Below are 19,220 nucleotides of genomic sequence, written 5' to 3'. Positions count from 1 at the left end.
CAGCAAAACTCCTAGTAGGTACATAAGAAATGAGACACGTAATCCCCGAAACAGCCACTTCCATGCCCACCTCCCCCCCCCCCCTCAGATTCTTCCCACCCTTCTCGACGTATGTTCACCCACTAGTCCTAACTGGGTTATGTAATATAGCCTATGTCATTGCCGCTCCTAATCATCTCCGTCGGGTCTGTAACGCCCGGCAATTCCTCTGAGGCCCCCCCTCAAGTTCTCTGTGGCTTCACTCCAATCCGTGATATTGTCTCCACTTTGACCATACTCTCCGACATTTTTTGGGGCAGCCCCTGGCGTTATATGTCACTCTCTCTGCCGCCATGTATAAGTCTAGTCCTCTCCTCCATTCCTCTAAATCTGGCGGGTTGGCCGCACCCCAATATCGTGCAATGTCTCTCTTTGCCACCACCAGCGCCAGCACTAGGAAGATGATCAGGGGGCGGGCCAGGTCCACTTCGGTTGTCAAACCCAATAAAGCCAGTCTAGGATCGCGTGGTAGAGTAGTGTCCAGTATCTCATCCAATTCCACAAATATGCCTTCCCAATATGCTTGTATGACAATGCAACCCCACAGTGTGTGATAGAAGTCACCCTCCTTCTGAAGGCACCTTAAGCATGTTGTGTCCGTGCCCTTCCCCATTTTACAAAGGCGTACCCTGTCGAAATAGGCTCTGTGGAGCGCCTTCAGCTGTATGAGGCGAAGCCTAGACTTAATCGCTACCTCGCGCGGGTGCATAAGAACCATCTCCCAATCCAGGTCTTCCATGGCCCCTGCGTCTGCCTCCCATTGGGTTCGTAAGTCTTGTAAGGTACCCAGCATATTGTTGGTCAGTGTTCTATACGTGAGGGATACCGCTCCTCCCCCTATCTGTTCCTGCAATAACCTACCCTCCAGTGGTGCGTATTCTGGGATGTCTGTCTGAGCGATATTTTGCGCCCTCCATGCATGTCTCAGTTGCGTGTATTTGTAGTACTGTGTGGTATGTAAGCCAAAATCTTGCTGTAGTGCGTGAAATGTTTTTAGCTCTCCCTTTGTAGTCACATCCCCTATTGTTGAAATGCCAATGTCATCCCAGCGTCGGAAGCCTTTCAATTTGTTGAGTTCATCCAGCCATCGGCAGTGCCATAATGGAGTCTGCCGGGTGGGCCGTTTGTCCCATCCCATGCGTTTGGTCACCCTATGCCATGCGGTTAGTGTAATCTGTGTGGCCGGCAGAAGCTGCGTCATTCCGGTCCCTCCGTACAGGTAGAATAGCACGTTAGTGGTGAACCATTTCGATCTTTCTAGTGCGTAGGTAGGGTGATCTATTGCCGCATGGAGCCATTCATTAATCGGAGCGAGATGCTCCGCCCAATAGTAAGCTTCTAAGTTGGGAAGGGAAATCCCTCCACTGTACTGGTGACGCTGCAGAGTGGTTAAGGCTACCCTCGGCTGTTTCCCCAGCCATAAGAATGCATGTAGGTCTGAGTGGATTTTATTCAAAGTTTTAATCGGTAGCGGATAATATTCATTTTGTAGGGCATAGAGGAACTTCGGAAGTAGTACCATTTTATATAACGCTGCACGGCCCAATAGAGTGAGCGGGAGCTGTCTCCACCGATCCATTTCCGCCTTTGCGCTTACCATAATTTGGGCCACATTATTATGAAAGGAGATCTGCCTATCTAGTGTTATGTACACTCCCAAGTATTGGAAGCCCTCTGTAGTGTGAATGAGGAGTTCTGGCAGGCAATCCCTCCGCTCCATACCTTGCGGGTCATATAAAACCGATTTATGCCAATTAATAGTATGGCCTGCCCTTGCACTAAAGTCAGCCAGTTCTTTGAACAGCATCGGGATTGTGGCGTCTGGGTCTGTAACAAACAACAGGACGTCATCGGCATACAGAGAAATGTTCTCCTGTGTATCCTCCGACTCCCCCCATGTGAAGCCTCTAATTCCCTGATTATGACGGATCCTGATCGCTAATATTTCTATTGTCAGTGTGAAAAGTAGGGGGGACAGTGGGCACACCTGGCGCGTTCCCCTGCCAATGCTGAATTCGCGGGACACCCTGCCATTGACCCGCACTCGTGCCCTCGGGGTGGAGTACAGTAGTTGAATCCACTTTAGAAAGTTAGGGCCAAAGCCGAACCTCCTCAGCGTCCCCAACAGGAAGGGCCAGTGGACCGCATCAAAGGCCTTTTCTGCATCCAATGAGAGAAACCAGTGGGGCTCTCTCCTCTCTCGGATTTCCTGTAGCCAATTATGCGTGCGACGGAGATTCAGTTTAGTTGCCCTATCCGGGAGAAACCCAGACTGGTCCGCATGTACCAGACCCGAGATTACCCTCCGAAGGCGTTTAGCCAGGACCGTGGCCAGAATCTTTGTCTCCGTATTGAGGAGAGAAATCGGGCGGTAGGAAGCACACGCGTCTCTCGGTTTGCCCTCCTTGTATATTGGGACAATTGTGGCCAAGGCAAGGTCGGGCGGCAGGCTCGACGTCTGGAATGCCTCTACAAATAAGGTTTTTAAATGACGTTGTAACAGGTCGGCCAACCGTTTGAAGAATTCCGCCGGGAAGCCGTTGGGCCCCGGTGTCTTCCCTGGTTTCAGGGATGCTACGGCCTCTGCTATTTCTTCTTGTGTAATCTCCACATCGAGATCTGTGACGTCCTCAGGCGACAGGGTCGGGATCATCATGTCGCACATATAGTCCCGCGCGTCATCCTCGTCACCCAGGGTCCTAGCCCGGTAAAAGTCTTCATAGTAAGCTGCAAAAGCCTCTGCTATAGCCTCATCCGTGCATGCCGGCCTATTCTCTGTCAACGTAATCCTATCAACCCATCTAGCTGCCCTTTCCTTCCTGCTCAGCCACGCCAGAAGTTTACCCGATTTATCCCCTACGTCATATAATCGGTGTAGCGTCGCCAGCGCCTGTGTGCGTGCTTCCCAAGTGACAAGTTCTCTATAGTGTCGTTGGGCATCCAACAGTTTCCTGAGAATGGCCTCTTCCCGTCTATGATGGTAATCTGCTTCAAGGGCTAAGATCGAAATCTCCGCACTAGAGATCGTGGCCTGCTGCTTCTTCCTGGCCTCTCCCAACCTGTTCTGTATGCGATCCCTGAGGACCGGCTTCATCGCTTCCCAGAGTGTGACCCCTGATTGGACCGTGCCTTCGTTTTCGGCCATATATACCTTTATGTCTGCCCTGACACCCTTTATTATTTCCGGAGTTTGGATCTCCCAGACTGGCAGGCGCCATTCTACTGTCTTTTCCCTCCTCGCCCGTCCCAAATGTGCGTACAGTGAGGAGTGATCTGAGATTCCCCGTGCCTTGTATTCTGCTAAATCGTTTACAGAGATATCATGACGTGATGTAAATATATAATCCAACCTGGAGAATACTTTGTGAGCCCCCGAATAGAAGGAGTAGGTCTCCCTTGTAGGGTGGAGCCATCTCCAAACATCTGTGAGCCCTAAAATTAGCATCTGCCGGGCTAGTGGTGTGTCTTGCCCTATTGCGGGTGGTGTCCCCGATCTGTCACTTGCAATGCACATCACGTCATTGAAGTCTCCCCCCACTATTTGAATCGTGTCCGCTGTATCCAGAAGGATCGCAGTGATTGCCTTGAGGGTGCGTGCCTGTAGTTTTGGCGGGGCATAAACTGATATAATCGTGTACCTGCGCCTCCTCCAGATTCCCTGTACTCCTGCATAAGTCCCCTGTGGGTCTAGCCATGTACGAGTAGTAGTGAACGGTGTGGATTTGTGCACAAGGATCGCCGCCCCCCTGGAACCCGTCGTGTAACCTGCGTGCGCTAGTACTACGTGCCTGCCTCTTGCTATAAAGGTGCAGTGATTGCCTCTGAGGTGGGTTTCCTGGAGTAGGATGATGTCCGGTGCTAACCTTTTAAGGTAGGCATTTACTAGGCTCCTTTTAATCTTTGACCCTAGGCCATTCACGTTCCATGATAGTATGGTGACTCCTGCATCACCAGTGTGTGTATTGTCTAGTGCGTCTGCCATTGGATTGTCCCTCCTGTCTTCCAAGTGGGTCTCCCGAGTAAGGGTGGCATACGGTGTGGCATGGAGTGGTGCTGTTGTTTCTTAACTGGTACCCCCCTCCCTCCCCAATTCCCCTGGTCCCCCAATTTACGCGTGCAGAAAAACCATCCCCTCCCTTCCTCCCCCTCCCCACCTCCCCCCCCTTCCAGTTGTGTCCCAACCGGGGACCGAACCATCCGCGGGAGAAGGCCTGTCGCCCTCCCACTTAACCCTCCCATCACACACCTAACAACTGTGTAGACAAGGAAAACAACATAAGAGGGCATGTCAACTTGCGTGGTCCCGGAGGCCGGGCTGCTATCTCAGTGTCCCTCGGAGGTCTGTGTTCATGAATGTGAGTCCTGAGTGTCTGTTGCTGGGCCCCTTCCCGACGAGTCTTGTTCCAGAAGCTGTATTTCAGTTACTAAAGGGTGGATCGAATCTCCAATACCGTCTTCACCTTCCCTTCCGAGTTCCTGATCCTCTGACTCGTCCTCATCACCTTCGGAACGGATGCCATTCCTCAGGCTGCTGAACCTGGATCCCGCTACTGAGGTAGTACTCGGGGACGTCGATCTGCCCCCTCCCCTTTCGTTGGTACCCCGTGTGTGATAAGGCGTAGCCGGCTTGTGTCCCCTCGACCTTCCAGATCGTCTACGTCGTGGTTTCGGTTGTTCCCAGCGCGTCTTTTCCCTTAGTGATTTGTCCATGGCTTCTCTTCCGGCAGTCTCCCTACTGTGCAGGATGGGTCGTTCTTCAAGCCATTGCCAGGCATCGTCTGGAAATGTGAAAAAGATGGTCTTGTCTTTATAAATTACTTTGAGTTTTGCCGGAAACAGCAACATGTAGGCTATATTCAAGGATCGCAGCTTCATCTTCACAGAGTCAAAGGAACGGCGCTGTTTGGACACTTCCTGGCTATAATCAGGGAAGATCATGATCGTAGCATTTTCGAAGCGGATTTCCCCCAGTTTCCTGGCTTCTCGAAGTATGAGGTCCCTGTCCGCATAGTTCAGGAATCTCGCTATGACCGGTCTCGGTCGTGCCCCCTCCGGTGGCTTTGCCAGAAGCGCCCTATGCGCCCTTTCGATGATAAAGCATGTGGAGAACTGTGCCGCTGGGAAGGTAGTCTTTAGCCACGCGTGGAGGAAGGAGGCCATGTCTCTCCCTTCAAGTCCTTCTCTAAAACCTACAAATCGAAGGTTATTGCGTCGAGATCTGTTTTCGGCATCGTCAACTTTCCATTGTAGGTGGCGATGCGAAGCCTGAAGCTCTGCCATGTCCTTTTTTAATGCAGTGATCGATGCCTTATTATCTGTGACTCGCGTTTCGGCCACTGTAACTCTCTCCGTCAGATTTCGGAAGTCCTGGCGCAGCAACGTTATCTCGGAACCTACTTCACCGATTTTTACTTCCAGTGCCGCCCTTGATTCCTGGATATCACTTCGGGAGGCTTGGATGGCCGCCAGCAGCATTGCTGTTTCTGTAAGTGGCCCAGGTGATTCCGAACGCTGTTCCGTAACTGGCCTTGTTGTCGCAAAATTATCCATTGGACCCTGTTTCGGCGGTTTAGGCACTGTGTCTCTCCTCCCCATAGTAATTCTCGTGGCGGGGCAGGCAGCGCTACCGAGGTACCGCCAGTTGCGTGTGTGACTCTTCGGTTAGAATGGGCTATATTTCTGGCGCCTCCGCTCATGCGGTCGTCTCCACTCCAGATTCGGTGGTTGTGCGGCAGTACCTTCAGGGGCAAGTGGGTCGTGGCACTCTGTGTCTTGTCTAGTTATTCACCCTCCGCCGGGCTCCGGGTAGGGAGACCCTGCCACTCCACATCGCTGTCATCGGGTGCCTTTCTATCCTGCGCCTAGTCCCCAGCCACTCCGAGGCCCGTTTCTTGGGACCGTCCCAGTCGCGTGCCTGTGATCAGGGGGGTAGGGAGTGATTTTGCGGAGGCTACCACCGTGTGGCCCCTGGGGTCAGGGTTCTCAAAGGCGGCTATCTTCTCTACTCCCCCCCCCCCCCCCCCTCCGAGTCGCGGATCCGGTCCGACCCTACCCCTTGGAGTGTCTTTCCACAGCGATCCCACGTGCAGGGGTGGTGGTGATGATTACCTCCGCGTGGAGTTCGTAACAACCCCGGTGGTGTTTCAGGGTCAGGTCCCTTGTCAATGTCTCCACTAGTGGGGTCCGCTTCTGCTGCTGGCGTCCTATGTGCGCTGCTGGCCGCAACAGTGCCCCGGGGGGTCCGCTCCTCAGCGCGGCGGTGTTTGCAGGTGTGAGAAGGGGGGGCGGGGGGGAGGAGAGGGCGCCTCCGCCAGCGCGAGTGTCACTGTTGGGGACTCAGGGCAGTTACCGGCCCCATAGGCCGTTACAGCAAGGCCTCTCCCTCAGCTGTCCCCTCCTCTGGTGTGGCTGTCCCCGGGCTCACCTCCCTCGCCGGTTTTCTCTGTTGGCTGCGGGAGCGGACAGGCTCCGCCGATTCCGCCGCTCGCCTCTTTTGTCGTTTGGGGGGTAGGGTGAAGGGATCCCCCCGCTCTCTGCTTCCGAACACCGCCTCCTCCAAGTGCCGGGGCTCGCGGGTGGGTTCCTCTCTCGGTCTCCGAGGCGGCGGTTCGGATCCGCACTTATTCGGCCGCCATCTTGGTAAAGGCTGCCAATGTGCGATCTGGATCTGCCTCCACCGCGCCGGTACCGCTCACCGCATTAGAAGGGGTCCCGGTCTGGTCCTAGTTGCGCCGTGGTTCCGACTCCGCCACGTCGGTCGGATAGACTCGCTGGTCAGGATCGCTCCACCACTACGATCGCTCAGTCCCTCGGCGCCATCTTGACCTCCACGGGCGCTCCCGATCCGGTGTCGATTTAGCAGATTTCGGGGAGTTTCACGTGGGTGTCGGTGCCAGAAAACGGACCTCCGCTGCCAAGTATGTTTGCCCTCCTCCTGGTGCAAGGTGCTTTCTCCGGGATTGTAATAAATGACGGATCAGTGTGCAGTCCGGCCGGAGCTCCGGCAAGACACGTCTTAGCCGGCCATGCTGTTGGCCACGCCCCCCCCTGTTACCCCAATAATATGTCCCTCCGAAAGAAAGGAACATTATGATTTAACACATATTTACTGGTAAGAAGTGCCAAGGGCTTCAGTGCGGTGCATGTCTGCTACTGGAGCATGTAGGGCGGTGCCATATAAAGTGAGAACCTATGGTGCTCATTCAGAGCAGGGTCTTTTCCACCGTTTTGGGCTGACTGACGTCTTAAATAGTAAGAGGGCTAGGGCAGCCCTAGTTATTGCTGCAATTGTTGACATGTCTAAAATAATTACAGAATGGAAGGGAGCACTACATAATAACATAACTAACATAATGACTTCTTAATCTCGGGTAATTCTAGAGACTCTTAAAAGTAAACGGTGCTAGAAAACGACACCAAGCCCGGTTAAAAAACAAAAAGTTATTATCAGAAGAACTTTTATTTAATAATATGGCCATTTTGCACGTATGCAGAATGTACATGATTCCTACACAAGAAATAAACCCTACAACATGCGCGAGTGTAATTTGTAGTGTATCTGCAGTGATGCATCGGGATAGTAACAGGTGGGTGAGGAATTGGAACACTGACACCCCCTTATTTTCCTGTCTAAAATAGCAGTGATGCATATAAACGAAAGACCCGCGTTGAAAGACAATCAGGAAGGCTGCAGGAGAAACCTGATTTTGAGCCCGATCACGAGTTTGGCAGTGTGGAAGTGGGACCGCCCTGCTCCCACACTGCCAAACCCGTATGCACATGTCCCTCCAAATTGCGACTTTTACTGTCACAGGCAGGAAGTTCTTTTGTGGTCCCACAGTGGTGCCTATGAAATAGGCACCGCAATGGGAACGTCAAAGGCATTACTTACAGGGCATGGACTGGGACAGTCCATGCTGTGAAGGTACTGGGGTGCACGCACAGAGGGGGGCACACGTTTGGCCCTGAGGCACATGTGGCCCGTAGGGCCCCTTTTGTTTTCTGTCTGCCACAGTTTCATGGAGTAAGAACCACCATGAAAACCGTGGCAGAGAGGAAACTCGTAATATGCGTGGCGGGACCGCTGCTGTCCCACCAAGCATATTGGGGGCTCAAGACAGCCATGCCACCGCCTGGGATCTCTGATCCCTGGCGGTTGTGGCGGTGCAACAGCGGTCCAACAGCGGTCCAACCGCCCAAGCTGTAATAGAACAGTTGGACCGCCGGTGCTCGGTCCATAGGACCGCAGTAGTCGTAATCAGGGCCTTAGTCACGTTGTCTCTTACTTTGCCTAATAAGGTGTTCATACTTCTCGCTCTTGAAAGTGTTGATAGATTTAAATTCAGGATTTTATATTGTTTAATCAGTATATATGACGTTTTCCTCTTCCTCCTTACTCCATACTCCTCCACTCCTACAGGCCTGTGAATTGCTTCTTATTTCTCCTCACACACCCAGGTCATTAAGTTGGGCATGTCAAGTAAAGGACATAACTATAGCACTGATAGAGACCCTTTTAAAAGTTGTATTTTAGTTACTACCGATCAACTTTACTGGGTAAAAACACGGATTGATTTCTCTACGATGAATCTAAAACCCTTAGGCTATCCATGCCAGCGATACATTTTACATTGTACTTCTTTTTCAATTCCTTAAGAGTATTTGATGTTTTCAAGATGTGTTTCCATAGTTCTTTTATGCAACATATGACTATTGATAGTGCACTCTTTGAGCTGAATCGCCTCCAGCTGTCAGAGTGAGTTCAGGGTATTTATGATGGCACACGATTGACGGCTCTGAAGTTGAGGAAGAAGGCAGTTTGAAGTTCTGACAGTGCCTGTCAGTGGGTCGTAGAGGAGTGCAGCCTATAAGCACATCCAATGCTTGGATCTCGGAAGACAGTCTCAAGTGATACTCTCTTATGGACCAGTGGTAACTGTGGTACAGTGAGAGACTGCAGAAGTAAGTGGTGTGAAGGGGGGACGGGACACTCCAAAGAGCACACCCCTTCTAGAGACATTAGTAATGTTTAATTCCAGGTCTTATATTTTCATAATTGAAACATTTGCGATTCTAATGTGTTGGTGCTGCAGTTTACACCGGGAAAGTCGCAGCACAAAATCAGCCATGATGAAAAAGCTAGATAGTTATTCACATTTTGTGCTGCTATGCTCTATTTTACATAATATCAGGGCAGATTACCATGAAACATCTTTTTCTCTGATCAAATCCAAGCACTGACACTAGTCCTCCAGGTTCTGGCACATTGCTATTCTGTAACAGAGCAATAGAGGCCCGCTTGCTTAAAAAAATGAAAAAGGGCATTTGATAACACTACTTATTATATATCCACTCCTCTTTCCCTTGCTTTAAACCTGTCGTTTCTCTGTCTCTCCTCCACCCTTTCTCCTCCTAGCAGAGGACTCCCTACTCCATTCCTCTTCTATTTAACCCCTTCTCTCACCAACTTCCACCACTCATTCTTCTCTCAGTTGTCTCCATACCTCACTATCCCTTCCTCTCCACTCACACCCCAGCATCAACTTTGCCCTTTAACCCCCATTGTTTCCTTTGGCTTCTCTACATTCCACTCATTAATGCCTCTTCTCACACACACAAGCACACGCACACTAAACAAAATGACGTCACTACATACAGCTCAACAGACTCATCTCATCACAGCCTTAGCTTGGCTCTCATCCCCTCATCACGATGTAGGCCTACTGTAAGTAACGCCAGTGCATAACTAAACTTTCCAGGCAACAAAAAGCCAACTAATATGGGATCCGTCAGCCAGTCAGGATGGCTCCCACGTGTGCTGCCAACTCCCACGAATCAACGAATGCCATACCCAGCAAACACTGAACCTAACCCAAACCCTGACAAAATCACTTGTATATCAGTAATATATATAAGCCTAAAATATAAACAGAGTGAACAAGCATACCCCCACCATAAGTTGGAACTAATTCCTTAAGGCTGACACTAATTGCCAAACTCACCAACACCAAACCAGGTAAAAACAAAGTAAAGTATCTCATTTATACATAACAGCCAGAGCTGTTTCAAAGCTAGATCCATTGGACACCCACAAAACACAACACCACTATAAAAATCACATACTCATGAATAGTATGACTATTTTCAAGCATAACCATACCCACCAATCATCCAACCCTTGATCATCTTAAACACAGTCTACATTTCTTGACTGTTGAATATCCTCTACTCCCTCATTTTCTCTGCTTTCTAAGCTCCACTCGCTCTCTACTCCTCCTTTATCCCACCCGACCCCACCAGTATCTGCCTTATATTTAACCACAACCATATAATACACAGAAACTCACCAACACAAGCAAAACACCAATAGCTGCTAACCATTTCTGAGGGAATTCCTAACAGTCTTCTCTATAGTGGTCACATTCGAACATACCCATTATAACAAACATAATTACACACCAGTACGTCACCCGCCCTGAATAAATATCTTAATTCTTTGGAGAACCACATACATTCTCTACCACTTCAGTAAAAGAGAAATTAACCACAGTCTGTATGAACCTTAATACCCACTCTATCTCGAAACACCATACTAACATATTTGACCTCCTCTAAGGAAACATTGATCTTGTGTACCTACCAGAAAGCTGGCTCACAGGTGACTGTAATCACACTCATCACAAAGCAATCCCTAACCCATAGAAATGTATCCTCTAAATTGAGCCAAACCAGAGAGGAGGAGAAAAAGAATGGTCCATAAGTACACATCTCTGACCACCGCAACCTTCTGGTCCCCCCACAACTTCCAGATGAAGCTCAAGATTCCGGTCCTCATATCTATTAAGGCCTCTGTTTTGGAACTCCCTTCTAGCTGAAACATGTCATTGACTTCTTTCAGGTCTGCTCACAAATATAATTTCACGTTGAAAGAATTCTAAGCACCAACTGCACTACATACTTCTCATCCCAAACCACTAGCTAATTTAAATGTGTAGTTCAAATCTGCAGTTTGTATTGTCTGGTTTACTTTTACTACGAATTACCCACTGACTCAAGAACCTAATTTACATGTCCCCGTCATAAGAACTGCTTATGTGTTTTGTAATTCTTGCTATCTGCTTGTACTATGTTTTTGTCGAAATGCTTCACTGATGCTTGTGTGCTGATGCCTACATAAATAAATACAAATATATGCTAGCCAATGTATCACCGCAGCTTGTGAAGCCCTTCTTCTCAAGTTTTGCACTTCAAGAACTGCCCCATCTCCTCTTCTATTCAGACCATCCTCCTACAATCTTAAACTCACAGAAACACTCACATACTCCAGGCCAACATCCTTATGCATCCAGGTCTCACAAGGTCACTTCAATATCTGGTTTGCCAAGCAAGGAGTACTTACAACATACTCTTTCATGACCACCGTACAACTCATGCACCTGGGACAACTGACCAATGTACTGGAAACAAACTTCTGTAATTTTCAACTCCCGCAACCTACTAACAGTAGCTCCGGCCATCCCACTACCATTGGACAACCACTTCCTTATCTCATTTACAACCCCATGCCCTCTGGAGACTCCTTCCCAAACCAAAACTCGTTCATAATTTGGATGCAGGAAATATACAACACAGACCTGCCCCCTCCTCCACCATACTAAGCAATTCTAAGCCAGATATTCCAGACAATATGCAGCCCTACCAACTTATAAAAATCCTTCAACAAATGGCTATGTGCAACCAGTGCCAGACCTCAGAAGGCCTTTGCAGCCTTTTCTAAAGAATGCTTCAAGTGGTTTTCACTCACCCTCTCCAGACTAAAATGGGCCAGTAGTTACTCAAAAGGAAATGCATCCACCAGCCACCAAGGTAAATTGAACTTCCAGCATCTCAGATACTACCCACAAGGATCCTCCATCAGCCCCACCCGGTTCAATGTCTAAATGGCCTCGCTCGCCCCCATTGTCAAATCCTACAGACTCAACATTGTATCCAACACCAACATCACCAACTCATTGCCTCCTTATACAACGAACTCAACTTTTCCAAACACACCTTTCAAGAGGGAATGAAAGCCCACATCCTACGCCTGGAACGACACCTGGTGGTCCCCCGCCCTCTACCACGGACCACGCACGCAACCTCTGGATGGGCTCCGAACTCAAAATGAACCGCCAAATGAACGCTGTCTCATTATCCTGCTTCCACACCCTCCGGCTGCTACGAAAGACCTTCAGATTGATCCCCCTTGAATACAGAAAAAACGCCACCCACATCTCATCAGCAGCAGACTCGACTATGGCAACGATCTCTATGTCGGAATCAAGAAGACCCTCACCGGCAAACTCCAGAATGTCCATAACGCATCCACCAGACTAGTCCTCAACCTACCGCACCACTGCCACATCACCCAACACCTGCGGACACCTCATTGGCTCCCCATCGAGAAGAGAATCACCTTCAAGCTTCTAACCCACACCCACAAAGCCCTCCACAACACTGCATAGTTGAACTACTGAGTCTCTTTCCACACAAGCCACAGATTCCTCCGCCCAGCGCAGCTCTCCCTTGCAACAGTGCCTCACATCAAGAAGACCAGATCATTTGTGATCTTTGGATGCCGGCGTCACCCGCGCCCACACTGTTGTAGGGCCTGTTCCTGCCATGGTAGATCCTGAGGACCCCGCATCCGGAGTAGCTGTGTTTGACACATCAGTTGCCTGAGCTGTGACTGCCCCAGATTGAACGCCACACGCTGGAAGATGGAGCGAGGGAATGGCACTGGTACTAGAGGAGTGAAGCCAATCCAATCAAATAAACTGGACAGATACACCGTCACTAAAGAGATGCCCAAGGGAAGATTGTCAGAGGACTCGGCAGGGGGAGCACCAGTCGGGGACAGTTCAGACCTGTCTCTCAAGGATGTTATGGACGCTATATCTAGGGTGAAGACCTCCCTTGAACACAAAATGGACTCAATGGCCAGAGACATCAATCTCATTTGGGCAGATATGGGGAAATTAAACGAAAAAGTGAAACAGGTCGAACTTACCACCTCTAGCCTTGTTGAGGATGTTTCCCAGCTACAGAGGGAGGTTGGAGAAATGCGCGACTCGTGAATGGCATTTGAACTCAAGCCAGAGGACTATGAAGGCCGCCTCCGCCGCAATAATTTTAAATCTTGTTTAAATCTCTTTGCCTTGTTTTTAAGGCCCTTCACGGAATTGGCCCTTTGCGCATGCGCAAAAAATTTGAATGGTACGTCCCGACAAGAGTATTGTGCTCTTCGTCAGCGAGATTAGTGAGGGTTCCTATGTTTCGAAAGGTTAGGTCAGGAGGCAGATCATTTGGGGTGGCAGCGGCTAAATTGTGGAACAGTCTTCCCTGGGAAATCCGACAAATCAGTGAGCTCCTACCTTTCAGGAAAAGTGTGAAAACCTGGCTGTTTCCTAAGTCTTAGTGGCCGGTTTCCTGTTCTTCCCCTCTCTCCCCCCTTGAGCTACTTTCAGCGCCAGATAGTGCGCTTTATAAGTTAAATAAATAAAATAATAACCTGCGCATCCTTGGTGTACCCGAGAAGTCGGAGGGGCAGGCCCCAGACTTATTCGTCGAGGACCTTCTACTCAAACATCTCCAGCTGAAGGGACTCAGCAAGTTCTTTGTTGTCGAGCGGCACATAGGATCCCGGGCGGCTGTCCCAAGCTGGGCGCTCCCCCGCGGCCCATGTTGGCCAGAGTCCTCAACTTTCGAGACAGAGACGCTATTATCCAGTGCTCGAAGGCAAACACGCCCTTCCAATTTGAGAACGCTACAATTTCTTTCTTCCCCGATTTCACTCAGAGAGTGCAGAGACAGCGAAAGACCTTCCTCTCAGTGAAACATGATCTGTGGGAGAGAGGCATGAAGTACTCTATGTTGTTCCCTGCCCGTCTTCGGGTGGTTGAGGATGACAAAGTATAGTTTTTCGATCGGCCAGAGACAATGTCGGAGTGGCTGGAGACTCGGGGACATCTGGACCAAGTAAACCTAGAGGGTGGGAGTGATGTTGAGACCTATCCTTTCTGATTGGAAGTTGGATCATGTGCCCTGGGGTTGCGGGTGGGCTGCGGGGGGGGAGTGGGGGTCCGAGATGTGGGGGAAGGATGCCTTTATGTTCTCGTGGGGAGGGTGTGTGATAAATATTTGTTTGATTGTATTCCTGCGGATTTATACCTATGGTTGTTTTTATGGGGCACAGCCTGGAGCTCTAGGAATTTCCCCCTAACTAACCTTTCTTGTTCTTGCTTTTGAATGTTAAGGGCGACAGGCACTCTGCTTTCTCAATGGACAGTTTGAAGCCTAGTGGGCAGGGCAGCGGGGTGGGGGATAGTTGGGGAGGGAAGTTTGGTTCATCAGTTAGGCGTATAGTTTATGGCATCGATGTGTCGCACTTGTTAAACGCGCTGTATACAGAGGACTGTCAACTCTCTTTCGTACATGACGATGGGGGGTAGGGAACTAAAGGTTTTGAGTTGGAATGTGAGTGGGTTGGGGGACAGGATCAAACGTAGTGTGGTTCTTCAGTTTCTTAAACGTCAGGCGCCAGATGTGGTGTTGCTTCAGGAAACGCATTTAATTGGGAATACATGTAAGGCTATGCACAGAATGGGATACAAACTGTTGGCACACGCGTGATTTACGTCAGGCTCCAGGGGAGTGGGTATTTTAACGCGTCAGGCATTCCCTTTGGTTATAGATTTCAAGTGGGAGGATGACGGGGGTAGGTATGTTGGCATAACAGGTCGATGGGAGGGGCAGGTTCTTACCCTCATGTCTGTCTATGTCCCCCCCAGGTATGCAGTCCACTTCCTTTGCTGATCTGGGAAGGCTTCTGATTGAGCTGCCGGCGGGTCTGTTGGTCTTGGGAGGGGACTTTAACACAGTGATGTCCGGACAGACTCCCCCCCCCCCCCCCCCCCCCCCCCCCTGTGAGCTGGGGCGTGCCATGCGGTGGCTACCCGACTTTCTGGATGCCGTGGGCTTGGTGGACGGTTGGAGATTGCTCCATCCTGATCAGAGGCAGTACACATTTCTCTCCGGCGCCCATGGCAGCCTCTCCCGCCTAATCTATTGTTTGGTTCCGGCGGCTCAGACACCCTACCTCGTTGAGGCAACGTATCTCGCCCGGGGTATATCTGATCATTCCCCACTTTGGTTTCGGTTTTGTATCACACCAGGAACAGCGGGCAAGGTGGCCCTCATTTGTCCCTGGTATCTTCGTGATCCCAAGCTTCGTAAAGACCTCATTAAAGCTCTAGAGGCCTACTTCACAGACAATGTGGGGTCAGTCTCTTTTTCCTTGTCCCTATGGGAAGCCTTCAAAACTGTTATTAGGGGTCAGGCTCTTTCATTGATTACTGGAACCAAAAAGGAGAGGAATAAAGATGTAGTGGCTGTAGAAACTGAGATTGGACTTCTGGAGGGGGAACTGGAACAAGAGATAACACATGCGAGGTTGCACCTTTTGAGCCTTAAGCAATGTGAATACAAATCTCTGGTCACTGATAGAGCAAGGACACTTGGCAGGGAACAACAGGGCAGACTTTATGATCTTGGAGAAAAGGCGGGGAAACTGATCGCTTGGCTGGATAAAAAAGACTGGGCCGATCGTGTAGTCCCAGTAATTGTTACAGACGAGGGTGTCACACTTACAGATCCCCAAAGTATAGGCGACAGCTTTGCGGCTTACTTTCAAACTGTTTACACCTCGGTCTCAGATCGGCCGGAGGAGGGCTCGCACTTGTTGCTTAGGGACCTGCGACTCCCTTGTCTGTCCCATGAGGATCGTAATTTGATGGATAGTGCCTTCACCACTGATGAAGAAGCCCAAGCTATTCGTTCTCTGAACTCAGGGAAGGCATTGGGACCAAATGGGCTCCCGATTGAACTCTATAAGCTCAGACCCGATAAGTTGGCACCCTACCTCAAAAATATGTTTATCGAGGCCCGGGAGATGGGAATTTTGCCCAGGGATCAGAGAATCATAAGGCGGGTTAGCCCAAAACTGCTTGCGCATCCTACAGGCCAATCTCTTTGTTAAATGCGCAACCCAAAATTCTGGCCAAGCTCCTCTCCAGTAGGCTGGTAAAGGTAGTCAGCGGACTGATTCACCCTGACCAATCGGGTTTTCTTACACGTAGAAACACTGCCCTGAATCTACGTAGGCTAAATGGAGTTATAGCCAGAGCCCACACTCTGCAGGAACCAGCAGTTACCGCTTCACTTGACGCAACCATGGCTTTCGATACAGTTGAGTGGCCCTACCTATGGGCGGTCTTGACTAAATTTGGATTTGGCCCTGAGTTCATAGATTGGGTGCGTCTGTTGTACTCTGAGCCGCTTGCTCAGGTAGTCGTTAATAATCGGGTCTCTGCATCGTTCCGCCTTGGTCGCGGCACTTGGCAGGGCTGCCCTCCTGCTCCCCTTTTTTTTTCGCTGGCATTGGAGCCTTTGGGCGGCTTGGCTGTGTTGGGAACCGTCTATCTGAGGCATTCGGTGGTCCCACGATTGGGAGGACCGAGTATCCCTATATGTAGACGACATTCTGCTCTATTTAGCCTCTCCCCGTATGTCCCTAATTGTGGTGTGCGATGTCCTGGCCTCGTTTGGTAAGAACTCGGGGCTCTCCATTAATTGGGGTAAATCTTTGCTATTTGTCCTCAGGGGAGATCCCCCGATTCCCCCGCGCAATTGCCCCATCCGAATCTGTACTGAAGGGTTTAAATATTTGGGGATTTTCATCTCTCTTGATCCAGCGATCAGGTACGCCAAGAATCTCCTGCCGCCTTTGCAGAAGCATAGGAGCGATACTGCCAACTGGAGGAAACTTCCGCTCTCTCTGCTGGGGAGAGCGACTCTTTTTAAAATGATGGCTCTGCCTCGTTTCCTTTATGCCCTTCAGAACTTCCTGGATGTAGTTCCTGACAGCTATTTCCGCGAGGTGGAGGGATTACAGCGCAGCCTTCTATGGGAAGGTAGACCACGGATAGCCTTAGCGAAATTGACGCTTCCCTGGTATGATGGAGGCACTGCCCTCCCAGACATTAAACGGTATTATTGGACCTCTCAGCTGGCCGAGATTAATCATGGAACATACGGCCCGTTCCAGATCCCGGACACGCCATGGGTAGATGGCTTCTCCCGGATGGCAGATATATTAAGGCATTGTACTCTAAGCCTTCGAAGTTAGATTTGTCAGGACCGACCAAACATGCAGTTCGGATCTGGCATGCTCCCTGGGAGGGAGAAATAGGTCGACACTAGCGACCCCACTTTTTGACTCGGATCGACTTGGTAAGCTTTGGAAAACAAGAGGGTTTGATAAATGGGACCTGATAGGTATCTCTACCGTTAAGGACATCTGGAGTAAGGGGAGGATTAAAACATTCGAGGACATGCAAAAAGAATTCCAGTTGGCAAGCTCTGAATACTTCCGTTATGCGCAAATATGACACGCACTGCAGGCAGCCTTGCCGGAGGACGCTGACCTCCCGGTGGCCTCCCCCCTCGAGGATAGAATTTTAGTTGGTCACCTCCCTGAGAAAACGATCTCCCTGGTTTACAAGAAATTTATCAACCATATGGTTAACCTACTTGGCGAGTTGAGGGAAAAATGTGTCCGTGACGGAATAGAACTAGATGACGAGGACTGGCAGACAGCAATCTCATCTCCTAAAGTGGTTGCCATTCCTGCACGGCTGCGGCTCGTTCAATTAAAAATATTACATAGGATTTATGTAACGGGTCCCGCCTGGTGCAGATGGGTTTGTCTGACTCCGGATTGTGTAGACATAGATGTGGTCTCACGGGGACGTTCCTTCATGTAATCTGTGAGTGTCGATATGTGGCTGAGTACTGGAGTAAGATTCACAACACTATACACAAGGTCTTGGGGATCTCCTTGCTACCTGAGGCACGGAGGTGCCTCCTTAACATATGGTAACCAACCAACCTTAACACCGCACAGACACAATGGGTCACTTTGAGTTACATGATAGCCAAAAGAAACATTGCACAACAGTGGGGATCGGAGCAGCCTCCCACCCTGGAGACCTGGAAGAGCAACCTAGACTGGAACATGTTCCGGGAAAAAACAGTTTTTATGGCAAGGGGCCGCCCTCGAAAGCGGGCTTCAATATGGGGACCTTGGAATCAGAATAGAGGTGATATTTGTGTGCCTCCCAGAAGCGCTGTGTTTGATGTACGCCCATTCCCATAATACCATTGCTGTGTATGTACTTTTGTTTCCTGTGCCCCACTGTGGGAAGGATGTCGAAGGTGACATGATTCTTCTGTACTGTATTTTTCACTGATGCCTTGTTTTAATAAAAAGAATTGTTAAAAAAAAAAGACCAGATCAAGAGGTCGCTCCTTCTCCTTCCTAGCGGCAAAGGCATGGAACACCCTCCCACTCCTCGTCAGATAGACACCAACACTCTCCAAGTTAATGAAGGACCTCAAGACCTGGCTCTTCGATGGATCGTTGTGAATATCCGGGACCTGCGACCCCTGCCCCTCCCCCCCAGCACCTTGAGACCCTCTCTTGGGAGTAGCTGCCCTTAAAAGATTGATTGATTGACTGATCAGCTAATCACAGTGTCAAACTACATTAACCAAATGACCTCTGCCACATTCCCCCAAAAGGATCTATTGATATGATCACTGAGTTTCGCAATCCACCAGCCTTATCAAGCAACACACAGGCCATATATTTTACAACTAAGGCTTCTGATCTCGACCAGCATGTACTCTGACACCTGGCAATCACACCCTTCCCAAGAAACATAACTCACAGCTCTGGGGCTTACCATCTCACTTAGACATTTAGCAATCTGAAGGCCATATCAGAATTGACTCTGGCCAAGCTAATTCAATTAATCACATTAGCTGGCGCACCCTTAAACATGTGTCACCTACAGTACTCAAATGCATCAGACCCTACATTCCTTTTCCCAACTTCTTCTCCCTCTTCACCAAATGCCTTCAAGAATTTAAAGTTACTGAACAATGCAGAGAAACACAGATATCCTAAATATATCCTTCTCAGTCCCAACAAACCTGACTAGCTGCAGGAGCTATCCATCTCCGGTGTTTCTTTTCTGGCTAAACTCCTTGAATACCGGGGCCCTAATTTACGTGGATTTGGC

At 49.8% G+C, this 19,220-nt stretch overlaps 1 protein-coding gene across 2 annotated transcripts in view; it reads left to right on the top strand.

Annotated features, from left to right (window-relative positions):
• UBE2U (ubiquitin conjugating enzyme E2 U) overlaps positions 1–19,220 on the top strand; it is a 357,359-nt gene that overhangs the window by 290,968 nt on the left and 47,171 nt on the right. The gene's annotated exons all lie outside the window — the stretch shown is intronic.

The sequence above is a fragment of the Lissotriton helveticus genome, chromosome 1_2 (assembly GCF_964261635.1).
Source record: "Lissotriton helveticus chromosome 1_2, aLisHel1.1, whole genome shotgun sequence".
Classification (NCBI taxonomy): domain Eukaryota; kingdom Metazoa; phylum Chordata; class Amphibia; order Caudata; family Salamandridae; genus Lissotriton; species Lissotriton helveticus.
This window is presented reverse-complemented; position numbering and strand designations above follow the sequence as displayed.